This window comes from Epinephelus moara, chromosome 20 (genome assembly GCF_006386435.1).
Source record: "Epinephelus moara isolate mb chromosome 20, YSFRI_EMoa_1.0, whole genome shotgun sequence".
Taxonomy (NCBI): Eukaryota; Metazoa; Chordata; class Actinopteri; order Perciformes; family Serranidae; genus Epinephelus; species Epinephelus moara.
In genome coordinates this window covers 43,940,569-43,948,069 of record NC_065525.1, presented here as the reverse complement: position 1 = coordinate 43,948,069, position 7,501 = coordinate 43,940,569, and positions in this window count along the sequence as shown.

Sequence of the window (7,501 nt, the reverse complement as noted above, 5' to 3'; positions counted from 1 at the left end):
GTCTGCCATTAGGTGTGCTAGCCGCTCCCCCCGCTGATCTCTGCAAGGGATGTGAGGACTCTAAAACTTCACCTGAGCCTCCATCGGCATATGGGTGAGTAGATAATGGCTGAATTTTCATTTTTGGGTGCACTATCCCTTTAACATTGCTGGACACAGGAGCTGCTGGTCTACCACTGTCTCGAACCATTATTTTGTTTGTCAGCCCTATGCAGAGCCTGCACTGTAGCCTATGCACCATTGGGAGCATTTATACTGTGCGGTGGTGTGTCTGTGTCACTCTGCAGTCACACCTCCAAAACACTAGACAGCGGTGGGGTTTCTGTGAAGTGGTGTAAAGTTTAGTTGATTGAAAACATACAGTAAACACACATTAAACACACATTAAACATGGCTTAATGGCGACAATTTCAAACACAAGTACACAAATCAGCTTCACTATAAAGTGCAGTATTCAGACAAACTCTTGTCTTTATCACATTTTCAATTCAATTCAATTTTATTTATAAAGCCCAATATCACAAATAACAATTTGCCTCAGAGGGCTTTGCTGCATATGACACCCCCCTGCCCTTTGGGCCAGCAGATAAAGAAAAACTTCCCAAAAAACCTTTTAACGGAGAGAAAAACTGTCTGTGCACATCTGTCCATCTTCCAGGATAGACAGATGTGCAATAGATGTAGTACAGAACAGATCAACATAATACATTTTCAGTAATCCCCACAAATACAACATGCTAACGTTATTAGCACAAGCCTATGGCATTTTACATAGTAGAGATTAGCATAGTGTCTAGCAGAGATTTCCTCTTCTCATATAAAACCAGGGACAACAGCAGCATTTAACAAAGGTAACGTTACAAAATTCAGCTCCATTACAACTCACAAGGTTCACTGACAAAACAACTGTCTTATACTAAACACGTTTTCAAAACAAATACAACATGCTAACATTGTTAGCAGAAGTCTGTGGAATTTTTACTTTGTATAAATTGGCCTAGGGATTAGCAGGACAAGCATATGAAGCCAGGATAAATCAAACACAAGACTTAAAATGCTATTTTTGTGGAGGCTTTATTGTCTTCACAATTTATTGTTTCTTATCTGTGAAATTAAAGTAAAGAAAAACTTTGTTTCCACTGAGGGAAATGGTTTTAGCTTACAGAGACAGACAGGAGGTCTGCGTCACCGTGACGTGAAGTTACATTTCTGGGGAGGTGCACGTCAGGCTTCAAAGGTATATAGGCAGTGGTAGACCAGCAGCTCCTGTGTTCAGCAAACTAAAATTACTGGTTTTGTAAATGGAGTCTGGTGGATCTGACAAGACAACTGATGTCTGATGGAAGGGTAAGATAGTGAAAATACTCTAAATATAACACACACTTAAAGTGATACTGACTTTTTCAGGTGGCTAAAATACGGTTTGTTGCTGCCCCCATCCACAGCAGTACATTGCTGAGCCTCTGTATCAGACTCCTGTCTGCTTCTCCAAACTGGGGGCGTGCTGAGTGACACCTACTGTATGTTATACACTGACCATGGAGAAGTACCTCATACAACCCCATTTTTAACATTAACAATCAGGAATGGATTATTCCATGTACAACTTGCCAGAGAAAAAAACGTCATTGTACTTGTCTCTTTAAATTCTATTTTTTTCCACTATGGAATAAATGTTACTTCTCTGTCCTGACTTTGCTGTTCTGTAAATCACCTTCTAATGAACCTTTGCCGGGCACATAAAACACAGTGACTCAGAATATTTTATAATGGATTAAAAAATGTGGAAAGTTTGTCCAGCAAAAACACAATTAAACAACTTTTAGTGGTTTTCAGCTCCTCAGAGGACGGATGCTCTGACCAGACTGACGAACCACCAAACACTCCACCCAGACTGGAAACTGTCAGGTCGGCTCAGGAGGAACATTCATTCACTCCTGGCTGTGTTGTTTTTGAAGTAATGACAGATAATCAGGCCTCACTCCTCCCTCTCAAACATCTTTACCCTTCAGTTTTTAGATTTCTTTCCTTCCAGGCTGTCACTGGTCTCAGCTCATTTCTGTGAAAATCAACAGATGCAGAAAATTAAGAAGCACATTTGACACGTTGTTTTTTTAAGGTTACTTTACTGGTGTGTGGTTTAACAATTGGAAAATTCATCTGCAGTGTCTGACAAGTTAAGACACTCAAGGTCATTTTGAAGCCTGGAGCTGGCCACCATCTTTGTCTGGAGCACAAACATTTGCAAAAGAAGTGGAGCTGAAATTGAACGAGTGGGCACCAAAAACCACAGCTGAGTAAATGAAACAATAATTTACATAAGTAAAATTATCTTTTGAGACCTGGACTTGTGCAAAAGCAGTCTCAGCTTTGTATCTATAGAGAGTGGTTGGGTTTTTCTCATTCACTTTAATAGTCAGAGTTTTATTTCAAGATGAATAACTTCTATTGAATTGAACTGAACTGAACTTAAAGCACTCAGTTGTTTCTGCTCCATTAGAAGCTTTTTCTTTTTTTATTGTGTTTTTTTATTGTAATTTATTGTAAATCCATTGATATGAAATTGTGTGCATTTTTCTTCTCTATACTACTGCAGACTCCTAAAATTTATAACGACTAAATAAACTACAGTTATAATAATTCTAAATAAAGTACAGCTATAATAAAGTCAAGTAAAGTATTGTTACAATGAAATCAAAGCGGAACCACTGGTGCGTTTATTCTGAAACACCCTGCCCATCATGAGGTGGAGGTGTTGATGTTTCATATATATATATATATATATATATATATATATATATATATATATATATATACTAGTGCATACCCATTGAGTACAGCATACCATACCATGACTTAGTCATACCAAAAATTAGAAAACAACACCAACATTGGTCCACAGGGGGAGCCACAGCGATCGGTCGCATTTTAGCCATTTTGAAGCATTTTTCTGTTGTTATAGCGCCACCCAGTTGCCAATTAGAGTTAAATTTCTCCAGTCACCTTGAGGCGTCCTGTTCTACATATCTACCAAGTTTAGTAAAAATCCATATGGCGGTTAGGCCTAGATAAGAAATGAGCTCTCTAGCGCCCCCATTTTGTTTGATGGGGTCAATAATGGAGGGGTCCCCTCAGATTATGTGTGGTCATATGCCTACAAAGTTGCGTGGTGATGGGTGAAACCCTTGAGATGTTATACACCTTTATGTGATGAGCCACGCCCTCCGCAATATTCATTGCCTTATAGAAGCTCAGTTTTAGTAAGTTTTCCAACTTTTGCCAAGAGGGAACTTTAGATATTGGTCCCTAGATTATGTTCACCCAGTTTCATGCAGATCGCTCAAACTTCCTAGGAAGAGATCCATTTGAAGTGTTTTTCAAAAAATTCAAAATGGCGGAAAATCTATATAAGCGGAAGTTATGGGTTCTTGAGGCAAATGTGTTCCTCATGAGGAGAGGCATCTCTGTGCAAAGTTTCATGTCTCTACGACATACGGGGCATGAGATATGCCCATTCAAAGTTTGACATTTCAGTCAGTTGCTATAGCGCCCCCCTTTGGCCAATTGATGTAATATTGCTTCATTGGCATCCTCCCATGACCCTCTACCACTGTGCCAAATTTCACATGGATTGACCAAGTCAGTGAGGAGAAAAACGTGGAACACACACAGACACAGAGTTTTCAACATTACATAGTAAGATATATACGTTTATTGCTTCTTTAGAACATAGAAAAAACAAGCCCGGTCTCACTCCGAAGTCATTGAAATCTGGCGCTTGGGCAGTGACTTACAGCGTTAGAAACTAACGAAAAAAGGCACCCTTTAACGTCGCCATTATGTGCGGCCAGGCGCTGTTATTAAACTATAATGGCGCCTGGCGGTGTCAGGGGGAAACGCGGCGGGACAAGGACGAAAGTTAAACAGCGACTGCCATGTCGTTAAACGTGGGCATTGATTTTCTGTGAGCTTGAAACACTAACAGCTCTTCAGTTCATATATTAATAATATTTGCTAGTAGCGCTGGTGCTCCATGGTTGCAAAATGCGACTTAATAGACTTGGTCTGGAGCCCTGCAGATACAAAAACAATCACCTCACCTGCTCACACTATTGCTCAGGAGAGAGCGGTCTGCATGTGTGTGTGAGGCATCGTGTTTGTGGGTATCTTACCTTCTCTATGTGTCAGCGAGAGCAAGAAAACTGAAATGCCGAAGTGAGTCTCATGCCGGTAGCTCAAAACATAATGTGACAATTCATACCTGATGTTGGTGAGACAGGCAGGTTCCCAACTTTTATCTGCAATGTTTTAAAACGTTTTCATCTAGTCATGAATAGATTCTTAGTCTTGTTTCCTGTTAAAGGTTATTTTTGGGGAGTGAAAGGACAGAGTGTAGTGCAGACTGTGAAGCCCTTTGAAGCCAAAGTATAACTATATAAGTATAACTGACTTGACCTAAAATGCATCCTGTGTTGAAATATTCAAACAGCTCATATTTGGACCTTTTGGTGGTGCTGAAGATGAAACGTCAGAGGATCACCAGAGTCATTAAGATTCATCCTCTGTGGACAATGAACGTCTGATCCAGATTTCACGGCTCTCAAACCTCCTCAAGATTAAATGTGACTTTGGCCGAGCTGAAGCTGACTCAGCTGAGTAACTCTGACAGCGTGACTCTGTTGGTGTTATTACTGTATTATGATGACCGACAGCCGAGGAAGTGAGCGGCCTCAGCATCTGCACATTCACACTCCTCTCAGTTTCCTGTCAGCGTCTGTTTCTCCTCCGTTTTCTAAACACAAACCTGAGAGTGTGAGAACAGAGAAAATTATGTTGTCACTGAAAGTGAAATCAGAAAACAGTATGACTCTCCAAAGACACAGTTTGTTTCCTTCAACTGTTTTTACACAACCACATTTAAAGAGCTCACCGTCTCAAACACTGTATTCTATATCCACTTTAAAAAATAAACTCATCATTCATTCATCATTCAATATGTCTTAAACATACAGAAACCTAACACCTGTAATTTCACAGCCCACAGACATCAGTGAGCTCCTGTACTTTAGCTAATAACCATAATCAGCTTTAGTTCAGTGTCAGCAGTCACTCAGGATGTTCAGCTCGTCTGCTCCAAAGCTGGAAAAGACTCAACACCAGTTTCATGTTTTTCTCTCAAACTGACGAGTCTGTCGGAGAACATTTTCACTTTCTTAGAAATCAAAGCAGTGATCTGCAAGTTACAAGACACAGACTTCAAATTATGTTTTTGCGTATTGTAGCCCATCAAAGGACGAGTGTGGCTTTGTTGTAGAATCTTCTTTTTGTCAACAAATGTTGACAGAAATCCTCATATCTGTTGGTCTCAGCTTCAAGTCCATTTGTTCGTAATAAAGATGCAAATCCTTAAAACCAACTCATAGATATTTACAGTGCATTCCAATACCCATAATACCATATTATTTAGTTTGCCAGAAATTTTTTTAGTCAAGATTTAGTCCCAATACATAGTTTTTTAAATGCAGTATAGGATGTCTGTCTCCATCCAGTTCAAGTGGTAACCTCCGAGGCTGAAAAATGAAACCCGGGCAGAAGTGCCACAAACTGCAGTTCATCAAATGTCCACTAGAGGCTGGCTCCAAAAGTGAATAAATCCCCGTAGACCCCAGTGTTTAAATGACCAGCTTTACAGCAGAAATAAACAAGCTAGCTAATTTTAACATTCATGACAGCTGCATAGAGGATTAATTGTATAACTCACCCCTTCACATTTAATTAATGCTTAAAGTAATGCATATTTAAGGGCGGGGCCTTTTGAGTGACAGGCTGTTAAGGCTTCTCTACAATCTATGATTTAGATCCACCCCTCACTCCTCCATAGGTCCAACCTATGGTCGCTTTTGAGGCTTCAAAACGAGAGTCCACAAACCAGCAGGTGACTTCACATTAATTACCTCCATTATCTATACAGTCTACAACTGTTAGTTTGCAGTGTGCAGGCCAGCATGCTTGCAGGCTGTTCTGACCCACAATCCTCTGCACAGTGGAAGATAAGTCACATCGACTGGAGGACAGCTTATTGACGGCTAACAGAAGCCACAGTGACTATAATCAATCAATCAATCAATCTACAATATACAGATATAACTTAAAAGTAAAAGCAGAGATTTGTGGGTTGACTCTGTCTCTGGTGAGCTCAGTGAATGGTGTTTTTTTTGTGTCTTTAAGGATTAATCTTTAAGATTAAGTGATAACATCAAGATCTGGTGCCTTCCAAATCGCACATTTGTTTTTTGTACTTCAAACTGCACGCCACAGAAAGTCCTTTGTTCCAATTGTATACATACCCCATGCAACAATATGTGCTTTGTAAGGGCAGCTGCAGTGCGTACTGAAGGTATGTGATTCAAAACGCAGGCATAGTGTCTTTCTTCTTTTTGTTTTTATGTCTCAGTAATTTCCTGAAACAGCCAGGCACTGTAGTTTTTAACGAATGCTACTCAAACATGAGGAAACAATGCATTTGTTGGGGACTATATGCAGTGGCGGATTAATCTACATTTGGTGCTCTACAGTGTTTCGGAACAGAATCTGCCTCTACTGAATTTAACCAAAATGGACCCAGAATCTTCAAGTTAAGTAAAGGGACCAATTGTTTCTGTCATATATCTATGAAATGTTACACTGTCTGATGTTCATATAAAATGTGGCTTGATTTTCAAATCACGGGGTAAACGTATGGAAAAATAACCATGTGAGCAAAAACCTCAGACGTCACTGTTCTGAACACTCTGTTTCTAAAGTCTTTTCTACTTCCGAGACAAAATGAAACAGATTTTTTCATGTGGTCATTTGCTCCAGGCGCGCTACCTGCTCTATGCTCTGAGTGTTTACATTTCATACACTGCTACATGTAGCTACATGCTAACGTCAGGTAAACATGTTATCTTGGTTGCCAGTGTTAATTTTCTCCTCGGTTTCGGAGCATATTCCTGCTGGAACATGTCCAGTTCTGTTTATAAACTTTTATTGGTGATTTTTAACAGAACAAAGTGGCTCTATTCTCTGTTACAGTCGTTCCCCGGCTGCAATGATGATGCAAAGATGCAGAGATACTGAAGACCGCTTAAAGGGAAATTTCGGTTTATTTCAACCTGTCTCCTATCGTCCTAAATTTGTTTCAAGTGACTAGTGACATAAAAATAATAGTTAGCATGTTAGCCGTTAGCCTAGATACAGCTGGGGCGCATAGTAGAGTCAGACCTGTTAAAACGCGCTTCCAAAGCGCAGCCAAAATATCGCGAGAACAAGCAGCGATCTCATACCGTGCCTGCAATCTCGCGAGAACAAGCAGCAACAGCTGGAAGGCAGAACCGGACAGTAGCCTGAAAAGTTCATTCATTTATTTTATGAAAGATTTATAGAATAATGGCTGACTTTTTGCCAGACTTCCACTTTGTGGAGGAGGAATTTGATTTTGCAGAGTTTGATGGCCGCCCTT